Source organism: Schistocerca nitens, chromosome 5 (genome assembly GCF_023898315.1).
Source record: "Schistocerca nitens isolate TAMUIC-IGC-003100 chromosome 5, iqSchNite1.1, whole genome shotgun sequence".
Classification (NCBI taxonomy): Eukaryota; Metazoa; Arthropoda; class Insecta; order Orthoptera; family Acrididae; genus Schistocerca; species Schistocerca nitens.
In genome coordinates, this window is record NC_064618.1 from 59,475,685 (window position 1) to 59,491,075 (window position 15,391).

Here is a 15,391-nt window from a genome sequence, read left to right on the forward strand (position 1 = left end):
GCGAATTGCTGTGATTTGCATATGATGAGCAATGAAACGCAAACGGTATTAGAATTATTTCTTTCACTATTTTTTCCAAATTGTTTTTATCTTTCATGTATTCATATTTGATGAATCTATATTTGTCTTTAATAACGTGTCTCCTACGGTATGTTTATTACAAAGTACTATAAGGGGCAGAGACCAATTTTTTAATTATCATTTATTCTTGTTGTTTGGGAATGGCTACGTGTATAGTCATATAGCTGATTATGGAGTGTCCTCAGGAAAACCATAACAATTTCACATTACTCAAGTAAGATGACACACCATTACTCCATTTGCCTGCTCCTATTGAGCGATTTATATTATAACGGATAAGTAGAGACAGGTTTTACGTGTTTCACGATCTTCTAGTATGTATATGTTTTTCAGTATATGGGGTACATCAGATAAAATCTGGTCTGCTTCTACAGACTCACTTGCATCATCTGAATAAGAATTAAAAAATTAGCTGAAGCATCTCAGTGCCATTACCATGATTCAACCCATTTCCTTTTAAATGTTCATTACTGGCATCACTTCACCAAAAGTGACAGAATTTATTGAATGGACAGTAATGATTCTTTTCGTAATTACCTACACGCACTGTTCTGAAAGGCATAGCCAAATGATCCTCAGCACAATTCTGCAGAGGTTTGTAAATTGAAAACAAGTTATATTTGTGTTCGCGATCCACGTTTTCATATGCAAAGAACGAAATTCACTAGAGCATAAGATTAAAGGCGTTTAAATTTATATACCTAAGCCAACTTCTTTTAATGCCTTCCGCAAGAAAATATCATACTTTGATACAATCTTTTTTATAAAACGGAGCACATTTGTCTTGTTTCCACCCATTTTTCAATCTATTAGTAGCCAGATACATGTTTCTATATCACATCCTTCCTTTTCTCAGAATTAATTCACATTTTGGGACACCAAATCTCTTTCACACTTACTACTTTTACCGTGACTGACTGGCGTCTATGAGAAGCTGTTAGCACGATCAAGAGTAGACTAAAAAAAGAGATAAGTTATCTATTTCAATATTTTAGACTTTGCACTGCAACTATGCCATTAATATTTACATCAGCATCTAATATTATTGTAAATACACTGTCAACTGTACTTCTATTATAACAACAGCAACTACTTCTACTGCAGCTACTACCACCATAACCACTACCATCGCCACCTGAGTAGCCCTAAAGTGTAACCCTAAAGTGTAACTGTCATCTAGAGATGTTTGCAAAATCTGTCTGGCAAAGGTTACCTTCACACCCATAATGATAACTACCGTTAATGTCTTAAGCTATATAAAGGTTTGATGTCCAGTTTTTAAATGTCTCGCTCTCTGCTGTTGCTGAGAATTTGTTGAAATATTTATTTTGATGCTGTGTCTTGTGTCCCGCTTTAAAAAATAACCACTTCTGCATCTAGGAAAATTATATGAGTATCTCAATGTCAAACTGTAATTTTCATTTCCCGTATCTACTTTGTATGTATCTATCCACATTGTATGCCCCTTCAGTTTCCTAAAAGCTACTACATCAAAAAATTCTAGAACGGAAAAAAGGAACAGATTCAGAGCTCATGGATAATAAATTAATTTCATAACGATTTTTCCTTACTACATTTCAAAAATGTATTTCATTTGCGGCTACATGCTATTACTGCTCTGATCTTTTATTCTATTATTGAAGTTAACGTTTCTGATGCACAGGATTTTAGAGGTATCAGTGCATAAATTTTTCTTGGTGACTGAGGAGAGTGCAGTGAACAATATTGCATCCGCATTTACTTCACTTGCAGGCTAATAATTATTGCTGTTATGAGTAGCATATTTTTATGTTGATTATTACCTTCAAGGACATGTGGAAGGAGCAAGACGTAAATGATTATGTTCCCCTGAGCAGCAGGTCAGGTGTTGATGTATGGACATTTGGACAAAATACAAATAGTCAATGTTAAGAAATGTAGTTCACTTAGTGCTGCTGTTATCACCATACAGAAATCAACAGTTAGTAAATTATGTAAGATGTTTGAAGGAAGACTATTAAACACAGACAAAAAACAAATAACACAGTTACATGGGTACATATTAAGACAACAATGATCGCAATATTAGCATTTGTACCACTGAAACCTCATTTACAATAATACCTAAAAGAAATTTACAAATCTCTGCTCATGCATTACAGAAACATACGTTTCTTTGAAAAGATATAGTGCACGCTGAAACGCTGGCGATGCAGTGCAAGTGTGCTATCGTCAAATATTGGGCTGGTGCTTAAATTCGTAGAGTTTTTCCATAAGTTTAATAAACACAGCAGAAAAGCATTACAGACACATTAGTAATCAATAATATGTTATCCTTCATTGTCTACAACAGTCTGCCACTGATGGGGTAACTTTTCGATTCTATGAGTGTAAAAATCACGTGGTTTTGAGCCGTAGAGCTCGTTGAGCCATGTTCGGAGTTCATTTTAATCTGGTAAGAAATGTCATTGAAGGCTGTTCGACAGTAAGTCTGAGAGCTCAACATCAGCTGATTAAGCTGTCTGTATAGTGTTTGATGTAAGTCTAGCAGAACGAAGGCGGGCATTATCGAGGAGTAGCACCACATCATGCAGCATTCGTAGTCGTTGTTCTTGGATTTCGCCTCTAAGACAATAAATGTCAGCAGTAACGGTTACACCTAGGGGAAACAATTCGTAGTACACAACACAGTCACCTACCTTATGCATAACATTATCCTCTGCGTATGCACGCTGGTCTTTGGACGGTGAGTTGAAGCTTTACTTGGACCCAACCATTCCTCTCCGTTTCTTACGTGAGCATAAAGACCCCTTTTCTCGTCACCACTAACGATACAGAGTAGAATAGTCGGTGTTGTTCAACAGCCAACTGATCTCAAGCAAGCAGAGATATATATATGACCACCTGCTGATAATTTTGATTTTGGGTTAGATCTTACACTCGATTTTTGAACCTTCCCCATTGCATGTAATTGTCACATGATGATGGAACAATCACAGTTCATCACACTTGCCATCTCTCGAATACACTGCGTGGTTCATTGTGGATTATTGCGTTCAAACATTCTTCCTCGGATATGGATGTGTGTGATGTCGATAGCTTAGTTAGGTTTAAGTAGTTCTAAGTCTAAAGGAATGATGACCTCAGATGTTAAGTCCCATAGTGCACAGAGCTATTTGAACCATTTGCATTTGAATGCGTTCAAACGACATTCATCAAACCCTGAACGTGTTTCTGAATATGGAGGGACACTAATATCAAAAGGTTTCCCCTCGAAACGAGAAAACCATATTCTTGCTGTACTTCATCCAGTGGCATTGTCCCCATACACGGCGCAAGTGTTTCTGTCTGCCTAAGCTGAAGTCACTCCTCTACTGAACTCAAACAGAAGACTATGTCGGAAATATTCCGATTTATCCAATTGGCACTCCATTTTGTAGCGCCTACCGCTCCACTCACTATCTCCAAATGGCAATATGGCAGCATCTAAACTTAAATAGCAACAATAAACTATAAAAAAACATAACAATTGACAAACAAACCCAAAGCAACCTGAATACCAACACGCAAAACAAAAACGCTATGAACTTATGCACCAAACTAATATCTACAATTTGGATTTGTACACACTTTTAGACAGCAGACCTGGCATATCACTGTAATTCCTCGACTGCTTTATGCATATTTGATAGTCCTCTTGTCATAAACTGGTGTAAGCATTGTATGATGTGACTACGACTTCCCGGTTTTGTGAATCTGAGGATAGAAATACATACTGCTGATACTAGCAAATCCCAGTAAGTGTCTTAACATATCGACCTTGGCAAATAAATTGCTTTCCAGAGGAAGACTACAGTACAAAATCATAGGTCGCACCTAACCATAGCATATGGACATTTTAATTGTCTCATAGGCACCAAATACTTTGGAAGGGAATGAAGATTAGCTTATTAAGTCGACTGATGCTGAGGGCACTGGATTAATAGGTGAGATAGTTAATTTGGTAGGTAAGATTTGCTGTTTGGGCAGGAAAAAACCTGTATTTCTTACAAAGGGGAATTTCTTAACATTTAATATAAATTTAAGCTTTAGGAAGCCTATTGTGAAGGTGTGTAAGTAGGCTGTTTAGATTTTTATGTTGGTAACGCACGTAGCGCTCTGTATGAAAATCACTGACTGTGTGTGTGCAGTCTGTGGCTGATTTGCATTGTTGGAATATTTGCTATTGTAGTGTTGGGCAGTTGGAGGTGAACAGCGCGTAGCGTTGCGCAGTTGGAGGTGAGCCCTCAGCAGTGGTGGATGTAGGAAGAGAGATGGCAGAGTTTTGAGAGCGGTCGATCTGGACGTGTGTCCGTCAGAAAAACGAAATTTGTAACACTGGATGTCATGAACTGATATATATATATATATATATATATATATATATATATATATATGTATGACTTTTGAACGTTAGTAAGGTAAATAAATTGTTTGTTCGCTATCAAAATCTTTCATTTGCTAACTATGCCTATCAGTAGTTAGTGCCTTCAGTAGTTAGAATCTTTTATTTAGCTGGCAGTATTGGCGCTCGCTGTACTGCAGTAGTTTAAGTAACAAAGATTTTTGTGAGGTAAGTGATTCATGTGAGGTATAGGTTATTGTTAGTCAAGGCCATTCTTTTGTAGGGGTTATTGTAGGTGTTATTGAAAGTCAGATTGCGTTGTGCTAAAACTATTGTGTGTCATTTTGGTGATGATCAGAATACGTAAAGAGAGAAATGTCTGAGTACGTTCAGTTTTGCTCAGCTGTTTGAAAATCAAATAACGTAAGAGGTTTACCAGCACAGTAATTCATAAATTTTTCTAAGGGGATGTTTCAGGCGAAGTCTTGTAAGGGAGTGTCGCCTTGTAAGGAAGTGAATCGTGGACGATAAGCAATTTAGGCAAGAAGATAATAGGAGCTTTTGAAATGTGGTGCTACAGAAGAATGCTAAGATATGGTTTGCAGTGAGCTACACCAAATAAGCTTTCGGGACGGCTTCACAACAGCAAAAATTGCTTAATCCACATTACAAGCCAGGATTTATCGAACCTGTGTCTTTGAGAATCATTTCCAAGAATCGTTGCAATAATGCAGACACATAAAAACAATATATTTTATTAGTGAGTACGATATGGTTAGTTAAAAGTTATTTACTGTTCAGTTTAATATCGCTGTACCTCAGTCTTTAATGAGGCTGTTCTGTTTTTGTACTTTGACAGTTTCCACTTACTGTGTTCCAAATTACATGAACCGATTTGTTTTAATGAGTTTGCCGCTGGAATTAATTTCATATCATTCTGACTGCACAACAGCAAAACACATTGGGAGATAAATTATGCATGCGTTAAGAGCCCATCGTCGAAATCATGCATGCTAATACATGTCGGTACGTAATAAAAGCGTTACAAGAGACGCTAGTGGATACCACTTGCTGCTGCTAAAATCTGGTGACAGTCCATATATTCTTTTTGAAGAAAATAATATTATTATTTTCAAAGCCTTCATCAAGTGAAACATAAGCAAGGATCTTGATACAAAGTATCGAAATTCAAATTGAAAGTCAGGGCAAACGTAAATAACATCTGTAATTAGTTACAGCTTTATCGCAAGGTTAACGTTTATATTAACCTGATCTAACGCCAAACAGAAAGTAAAGTTCATGTGATATGTAAATCAGAAATCGCAGTCTGTGAAATTGATTGAAGCTACCAAAGGCGTTGGACAACTTCGAAACAAGTAACATGTAGCAACTGTTTGTTGCTTACTACAGCTCCATATCCCCGGATTAGAGTGGTCGTGGTAGTATTCGTAAAGACAAAAATGCCTCTGGCAAATAGTATCGTTTCCATGAATAGCATACGTCAGAGAAGTTACAAATTCAGTATGACGATCTCTATAAAGACTGCAGTACATGGACGTTATGCACTGTGAAATAGAATGCATTTCCGAATAAACAAAACAAAACAGTTGAGGAATTTTAGTTAAGTGCGGAAGTAGGTAGGATTTGTGTCAGGATCACACTGAAAGTCTTAATAACGTAAAGTACTGTAGAGAAATTTCTAGATATAGAGATATAAGAGTATATATAGAGTAGAAAATGTTTTATATAGAAGAGATGGCTAAGGCGCTAAGTGAGACATGTTCAAAGAAGCCGTTAGAGGTCAGTGACATACCTAAAAGTTCTGAATAAATGTTGTAGGTGGGAACTAGAAAGTAAATTGATACTCAGACGTCTGTGAAGTTATAATACACATCTGGATGTAGAAAGAATCTAATCGATACACTATCGAAGAGAGCGTGTTAAGGTAAATGCGAAAATGTGGGACGATAGTTTCTGTATCTCAGATTTGGGCTCTTTTGGTTAAATTAATATAGAACAAGATTTATATAGAGAGTGAAGCACCGGACAGAAAAATGTTTTCGTTTGGGAAGAGGTAAAGATATCTGACAACCGTTGTCAATATTGTTCTTAGTAAGTGAATGAAAGCCGGAGAAGATAATAAGTGTGTGAGGCTTCGTATTACAGGACAAAAGTGAAAATTAAATGCACTATCTAGTTATGTACCAAGTAAGCATAACACTGCTTTCATGGCATTAGAGAGGAAAAGCACTAGGAGTGATCCGAGTTAGAAATGTATGCAAATACTAATTGACGACTATTGTGAGGTTAAGAGATGGGAACAGGAGAGATAATATGCACAAGAAGTCTTAAACCAGTCAGTGGACTGGTGATAACAAATAGAAAGTAAATGAAAAGAAATCTGGTTATTAATGAACCACGCGAACGTGGAGACCCTGGACAGTCTAGTGTGGAATGTTGTGTTGGACATCCTTAGATGAATTCAGACAACCAAATAACCTAAAATACCCAAAACATTAGAGGAAACTGACAAAAAAAGCAAATCAGGAAAGACACAGTAGCACGTCGGATTTCCTATATAGCATGTCGAAAGACACAGTAGCACGTCGGATTTCCTATATAGCATGTCGAATGACAAACAAGGGAAATTAAATAAAGACAGGAAGTGAAAGTAAACGTGCAACAGTCAAGTTTAGTTATCGTTGTGTGCCTTTAGAGTCATAAGCTAAGATGTTATTTCGATAACAGTCAGGTACACATTAATTTCAAGTACTGTACATGGAACGCACATTGAAAGATTTGTTACTTTATGGCAAGCATTAACGTTTTGTCCGATCTTACTCTTTGAAAAGAAGTAAAACGAATCTTATGAATGTCATTAAGCGTAAAATGCAGTAACATAAATTTTAAAACAAAAGTCTTTTTATACCAAATCTAGCATTCGTAAGTTTAGTGTACCACAGTGATGGAGGTTTGCTACATATACATTCCAATGAAGTACTATAAAATGGCAACTGCTAAAAGGTTTTAAAACTTCGCCTCTACAGAGTTAAATCTTCGTACCTTGTAACGTTCGTGGCTGATTGGCTCTATACTTTAGCCAGAGCAGCGAAAATGTCTCAGGTTAATGCCCAATCGAAAAGCGCCACCGAGGCCACTGTGGTGCGCCATGAGCTACAAGTGAGAGGGGTTAACGACAGCTGCGGAGGTGTGTGCGGACCAATGGACGTGCAACTATTGAGCAACTGGTCGTTCAGGTGAAGCAAGGGTTACCAACACTTTCTCCTCAACAAACGTAGCTGCGTACGGGCCTCCGTAGCAGGCGCCTGGTTCATGGACCCAAGCTGACTGTCATTCATCGGTAACGAAGGTAGGAATTGGCACGCCAGTACCACAAGATGACTTCCCTGAGTCGCAATAAATGACCTTTTCAGATGGATCATATTTTATGTTGCAACGGACACATGGCCATTGGCCTGCCCAGCGACAATCGTCGGAAAGACTCAGGACGCATAAGGGATCGTTATGGTCTGGGGTGCGTTTTCGCTACAATCTCTGCGTGATCTCACCACTGTGGAAGGTCCAACGAATTAACTTAAATATGCGTCATTCCTGGAGACCATGGCCACTCCTCAGATCAGTTTGCTTTTTCCTCGCCACCATGACATCTACCAGCAGGACAATGCAACTTGGCACACAGCGCGCAGTGTACGTGCGTGCTTCGAAGAGCACCAGCATGAGTTTTTCGTGCTCACCTGGCCACCAAACTGCCCCGATTTAAACCCATTCGACTCTACTTGATCGGACTGTTTTCGCCATGGCTCGTCAACCGAGAAACCCAGCACTGCTGACCACGGCAGTGGAGTTGGCTTGGTTTCACGTCCATGACGTCACTTTCCAGAATGCCACTGACGCTCATCCTGCGCGTCTAAAGGTGGGCTGCACCGGAAAGTGTTGTTATTCGGACTTTCGCCAGGCAGTCAAACTAATACGATTGGACACTGTGAAAAATTCCTTCTAAAGGTCGAGAGTTTGCAGTCGGATGAATGCGGTACGCTATTTCGAAATCAAATAATGTCCACAGAACCGAAAAAAGTTCTGCTCGAGAGACATAAGCAAAATGGTATTCACTACCTAAGTATTTCCGTCTCGCTGGAGCTCCGTGTTACTGCGTCGTATGCAGCAGGTTTATCTGTTATGTGGGTACTTTACGATATACGTGCGTTATCCACGATTCTCTGTAGGGCATAGTTAGTATGAGCATCTGATATTATTACCTGGACCCTCACACACTTGTAGGATAGAAGTAAAGTTTTCATTTATACTTGCTGATGTATTTTCTATTATATACGTTGCTGTGTGACCAATCATCCATTTGGCAGGTTTGGAAATCGGAGCTGGTCTCATCGAATAAGTTCTCGATTGGTTATATTACTGCTGGTAGTCCTTTCTGGTGGAGCTGATATCTGTGTGAGATACATCCACGTCTCCGCCGTACCACCACAGGTATTTCCGTGTGTCTGGGATAAAATTCTACCACAAATGGGAAAAGCAGGCGCCAGGTTGAGATTCATAGGAAGAATTCTAAGAAAATGTGACTCATCGACGAAAGAAGTAGCTTACAAAACGCTTGTTCGTCCGATTCTTGAGTATTGCTCATCAGTATGGGACCCTTACCAGGTTGGATTAATAGAAGAGATAGACATGATCCAGTGAAAAGCAGCGCGATTCGTCATGGGGACATTTAGTCAGCGCGAGAGCGTTACGGAGATGCTGAACAAGCTCCAGTGGCGGACACTTCAAGAAAGGCGTTACGCAATACGGAGAGGTTTATTATCGAAATTACGAGAGAGCACATTCCGGGAAGAGATGGGCAACATATTACTACCGCCCACATATATCTCGCGTAATGATCACAACGAAAAGATCCGAGAAATTAGAGCAAATACGGAGACTTACAAGCAGTCGTTCTTCCCACGCACAATTCGTGAATGGAACAGGGAAGGGGGGATCAGATAGTGGTACAATAAGTACCCTCCGCCACACACCGTAAGGTGGCTCGCGGAGTATAGATGTAGATGTAGATGTAGAAACCTCACAAGCTACAGTCGCAATAAGGTGAATTTTATACAGTTTATTACTTATCGGTATCTTCTCATTAATGACTAGCTATCACAGAGAGGACATGTGTGTTGGCAAGAAGGACCTATGGAAGTTACGCAACAGTGAGTTCCATTCGGTCTGCGGGTCCTTGATCTCAGTGGGATTACATGCAGTGGCCGCCATCATGGCCACTTCAATTCTTTTATTGCAGAAACTGTTCGGCCGCTCTGGACTGGCACGCACGTAGCGAAAGTCCGAAAGGTATTGAAGGATATGCCTATAGCCAGTGTTATCCTAGTAATGTTGATTGACGCAGACCGGCTTTGCGGTTGTAAGATTTCATTTAAAGTCTGTACAATGCAACAGCCTTGTCTGTGGTGTCGCAAGCACAACAAGCACCACCAATCAGTACCTCAGGGATCGAGAGGTCGACCACCCACTCCAGAGGTGGCATATAGCCCAGCGATTGCCGCACCAAGAAGTTGCAGCGGTGGCGCCGCAAGTGAAGTATGTCCCGGCGCCACAGCTGTATTTGAAGTTCCAAATCAGCTCGACTACCGAGGAGACCGCCTTCTACTTGTCTGCTTCGTGCCGTATCATCTGCTTCTAGCGAGACCACACTAACCCGTCTTCAATGAACCTTCTAGTGGGACAAAAACTCTTTACCATCTAGCCTTAGCATCTGGAGTAGTAGTTCAACTTCAGGATCTGCTAACTGAGCCGACTTGTGTAGAGTTGAGGATTCGTCGAAAAAGGTGTATGTTCTTGTAACTAATCATTATCAGTGTTTCAGTGTTCTGCTCTCAGTGTTTCCGTCAGCGTATTGTAAATAGTTCTAAGTGGTGACGAGTAATATCTCCTTCTGCGGTTCTATCAAAAGTACAATACAAAACAGTCTCTGTTATTTCTTTTCATAGATGTGTCGAATCCAACACTGTAAGTCTACCCAGTTTTTACACTGAAACGCCAAAGAAACTGTGTATTCAAATACAGAGATATGTAAACAGGGAGAATACGGCGCTGCAGCCGATAACGCCCACATAAGACAAGTGTCTAGCCAGCTTGTTAGATCGGTTTCTGCTGCTAGTGCCGTGGCGCGCACATCCGCGCAGATACAACAGGCGGCTACCGCGGCACAATAAGCCGCACCTGCAACGTAGTTGCTGCGCGTTCCGCCAGCCGGCACTAGAGGCGTTTCCCGCCAAACATGAAAGCAGCCGCGGAATACGCACGCGAGCGACCCCTTTTTCCGACGCGGATGGTAATACGATGACATCACCATCCGCCAGTCGGGTATCGCCAACGGCCACAAATCCTCACGACGGAATACACGAAGGAACACTAGAGCCGCGGGGTTAAATAGCCGGCAGGAAAGGAAACGGGCTTCCTATGTCACCCTCCACAACACCAACTCCCGTATCTTTTATCCCACGGCTGGCGTCCCCCAGGGTTCTGTCCTCTCCCCTCTCCTTTATCTCTTGTATACAGCTGATATGCCCAAGCCACCCCCACCAGTCCACCTTCTCCAGTATGCTGATGACACCGCCTTCCTGGCTCTCTATCCTACCCTTCAACGGTCTCAACGTACCCTCCAAACCCACCTTAACCAGTTCACCACTTGGTGTAACCAGTGGTTCCTCCGTCTCAACCCCTCCAAAACCCAGGCAATCATCATAGGCCGCACCACTCGCTCCTTCCGCCTCCATGATTTCTACCTCACCCTTTATGGTCGTCCTATCCAACTCACCCCCACCCTGAAATACCTTGGCCTCACCCTTGACTGCCACCTCACCTGGACCCCTCATCTCCTGACCATCCAACAGAAAGCCCATTCCCGCCTCCGCCTTCTGAAACTCCTGTCTGGCCGGACATGGGGCTTGCATCCTTCTACCATCCTCCACACCTACAAATCCCTCATCCGTCCTATCCTCTGTTATGCCAGCGTTGCCTGGATCTCCGCCCCCACCCGCTTTTACAAGGCCCTCCAAATCCTTGAACGCCATGCGCTCCGCCTTGCCTTCCGTATCCGCCTTCCTTCCCCCACAAGGCTCCTGTATGAACTGATCCCCTTCCCCCACCTCCTCCTGTTCCTCCAACATCTCCGCATCCTTTACATTGTTCGCAGGCTTGATCCCCCCCACCCTCTGGTTTCCTCCTTCCTCTCCACCCCCCGCCCGTTGCCGCGCCTCTATCGCTGTATCCCTCCCTCTCTCCACCTCCACACCCTCCATCTCCTTCATCAGGGCAATTTCCAACGCCTCCCCCTCCCGGATGACGAACTTCGCCGTGACATCTACCCTTCCTTCCAACTATAACCTGGCCTTGTTCCCCCCCCCCTCCCCAGGGCCCCTTTCCCTCTTTCCTCCTTCTCCCAGAGCGGATTTTCCTCTGTCCCCCCCCCTCCCCTGGGACCCAGCATCCCATACTTGCCTCTCTCCTTCCCACATCCCTCCCTCCCTGGCCCTCTTCCACGCGCCCCCCGGTCACCTCCCCCATCTCTTCCCCTCCCTCCCTTCTTCAGGTCTCTCTCATCTCCTAGCGCCTGGCAGATCCTCTGTGTTGCTCTTCATCAGTGTGCCACATCAGTGTTGTTTAGTGCTGTTTCTCGTGTGCATCAAGAGGTGTGATTTTAATTGTGTCCTGCCTTGAGGTTCGCCGTCAGTGTTACGTTATGTGCTATGCCATACGTCGCTACCTTTATGCTCCAGTCATACTGTGCCTCGTGTTCTTTTAACCGTCGCAGTGTGTGGCTTTTTGTGTGTGCTACTTTTAAACAGTTTTTTATCTCCATTTTAGTCACCCCGTTTGTTTTGTCTATTGCCTTCCATGATGTTCCCCTTTTTTATATCTATGTTCACCTTATTCTCTCCTTTGCTATTTTTAACTGTCTTCTATTGTTTTGTTCTATGTCTTTCGGCTGAAGGGCAGCGCCTATGCTGCTGCCAGCCCGCCCCGATGGGGAATTGAAATACAATAAAGGAAAAAAAAAAAAAGAAGGAAACGGGCGTCTTTCGATCCGCCACGGACCGCCGCCAGACAGAAGGAAACATCGTCGCAGCCGGACCGACCAGGTGCCCGTCTTCAATACGCCAGTCTTCGATCCGGAAGCGGCGCCCATCTAACTCCACTGCATTCGTTGGAGGGCATCGAGAGAGCACTACCAAGGTGTGGTGTCACCGCCAGACACCACACTTGCTAGGTGGTAGCCTTAAAATCGGCCGCGGTCCGTTAGTATACGTCGGACCCGCGTGTCGCCACTATCAGAGATTGCAGACCGAGCGCCGCCACACGGCAGGTCTATGGAGACTTCCTAGCACTCGCCCCAGTTGTACAACCGACTTTGCTAGCGATGGTTCAAATGGTTCAAATGGCTCTGAGCACTATGGGACTCAACTGCTGTGGTCATAAGTCCCCTAGAACTTAGAACTACTTAAACCTAACTAACCTAAGGACAGCACACAACACCCAGCCATCACGAGGCAGAGAAAATCCCTGACCCTGCTGGGAATCGAACCCGGGAACCCGGGCGTGGGAAGCGAGAACGCTACCGCACGACCACGAGATGCTGACTGCTAGCGATGGTTCACTGACAAAATACGGTCTCATTTGCCGAGACGATAGTTAGCATAGCCTTCATCTACGTCACTTGCTACGACCTAGCAAGACACCATGTTCAGTTACTATTGATATTGTAAATAATGTACAGACAAGAACTACGTTCATCGTTAATGGATTAAACTTAAGTATTCCACCAGCTACACCCTTTTTTTTTCTAGTCTAAATTCCTTGTTCTGTTTCAGACCTCACGCCACCCTGCGTCAGCTAAAACGTGTACCTTTCGCTTCCTCTATTAAGCCTGGGTTGGTTCTCCTGCAAATCCACAACATTTTGGCGATGAGGCAAAACTGCGTTCTTACCTATTCTGCCCTGATTTACTTGTGTAATGGCTTCGCCACCATCTCCAGATGTACTGTCCGAATTTCATCGCTTACAGAATCAGCAGACGCAGGCCTTGCTGGATGCCCTTGGACAGCTCGTCCAGGGTCAACTTGCAACGCAAAACGATGCGGCAGCCGCCGCTACACCGCTAACGCAGCCACAACACGCAGTTGCACCAACTTTTCGACCTTTTGATGCCACACTGGAAAGCTGGACGCAGTGCTCACGCCAATTTGGATTCCATCTCGCCACCTACAGAATTCAAGGTAACGAGCGGCAGCAATTTTTGTTGTCGTCCGTTAGGGTACACACGTACCGTGTGAAAGTCAAATTATTTCCCCGACGTGGCATAGCAACTCTGTCCTACGATGATATTTTGTCTGCATTAGATGCATATTTCAAAGTATCAGTCAATGTAGTTGCCAAACGGTATACTTTCTTTCGTACAAAACGTATGGCAGGTCAGACTAATTGGGTGTGGGTTGCAACTTTGCACGGCCTTACTAGGGATTGTGCTTTTGAGTGTCAATGTGGACTCCCTTATTCAGATACTATGGTATGAGATGCAATTGCACAGAACGTTTCTGATGTTCGTATAAGGGAACAGATTTAGAAACTAGTCAATCCCTCCTTTCAACAAGTGATGGACATATTGGATCGGCAGGACACACTTTGCTCAGGAATCATTTGAAACTTCACCAGCTGTGTGACACGTAAACCGGCCCACCCGCCGGGCGAGCTGCACGGAGCAGTAAACAGCCCTCGTGCCCGACCGCGCAGCTGCCACCAGGCTCTCAGCCACGTGTGCCGCGCAGCCAAGCAAATGCAGTGCTAAAATCATGCCCGCGGTGTGATACTAGACATTCACGTGAGAATTTCCCGTCACGCCAGGCTATTTGCTTTTTCTGTAATAAAAAAGGACATGTTCAGAGTGTTTGCCAGAAAAAGCTCAGATCGGACATTCACAACCATTCCAGGCCCTTTGCTTCGCGCCGAATTCGAACCAAGGCTACTCAGGCTCGTGAAACTTCGCGCATGGAAATTCATGTAGTTCATTCCACTCTGCTCAGTGCCACTCTCTCTAACAGTGACTGTGTTCGTCCCAAAAATAGTGTGTGTCGACATCGCCACACATCCCGTCAAGTCGCAAGTGATTCTGTACCAGTGACAGTTCACGTTGCACGAGACAGTCGCTCTTGTCGTCAGCAGGGCAATAAACTTTTTGTAGACTTGGACATTAACGGCAAAGTGATACTGTTCCAAGCTCGATACTGGTGGTGCAGTTTCACTGATCAATCAAGACACGTACAAACAGCTGGACACACCTCCGTTGCGTGCCGCAAATGTTAAGCTCAGTAGCTATTCCGGTCAGCATATCCCTGTGTTAGGACAGTGCAGCCTTCTTGCAACATACAAGGGACAAACAAAACTTGTGTCATTGTATGTCCTTCGTTCTTCTTCTGCTGTGAACTTGTTTGGTTTCGATTTATTTCAGTTGTTTAACTTGTCTATAGTACATCAGGTCCTATAAGTGAACCAGACTGTGCCTTCAGACAGTGTTTCTCGTCTATGTGAAGAATTTGCAGACATGTTTGCACCAGGCCTCGGTTGCGCTAAGAACTATAAAGCACATTTGGAACTAAAAGTAAACGCGCAACCGAAATTTTTCAGAGCGCGCAATGTTCCCCACGCATTGCGTGATGAGGTCGCAATAACATTACACGATTTAGAATCACAAGGTGTGATTGAACGTGTGCAGGCTTCTCTCTGGGCATCACCCTTAGTAATTTTGCCAAAACCTTCTGGAAAATTGAAACTTTGTGTGGACTTCAAGGCTACAGTGAATCCACAACTAGTGATTGCAACTTTTCCTTTACCCCGCCCGGTAGATCTTTTTGACAAACT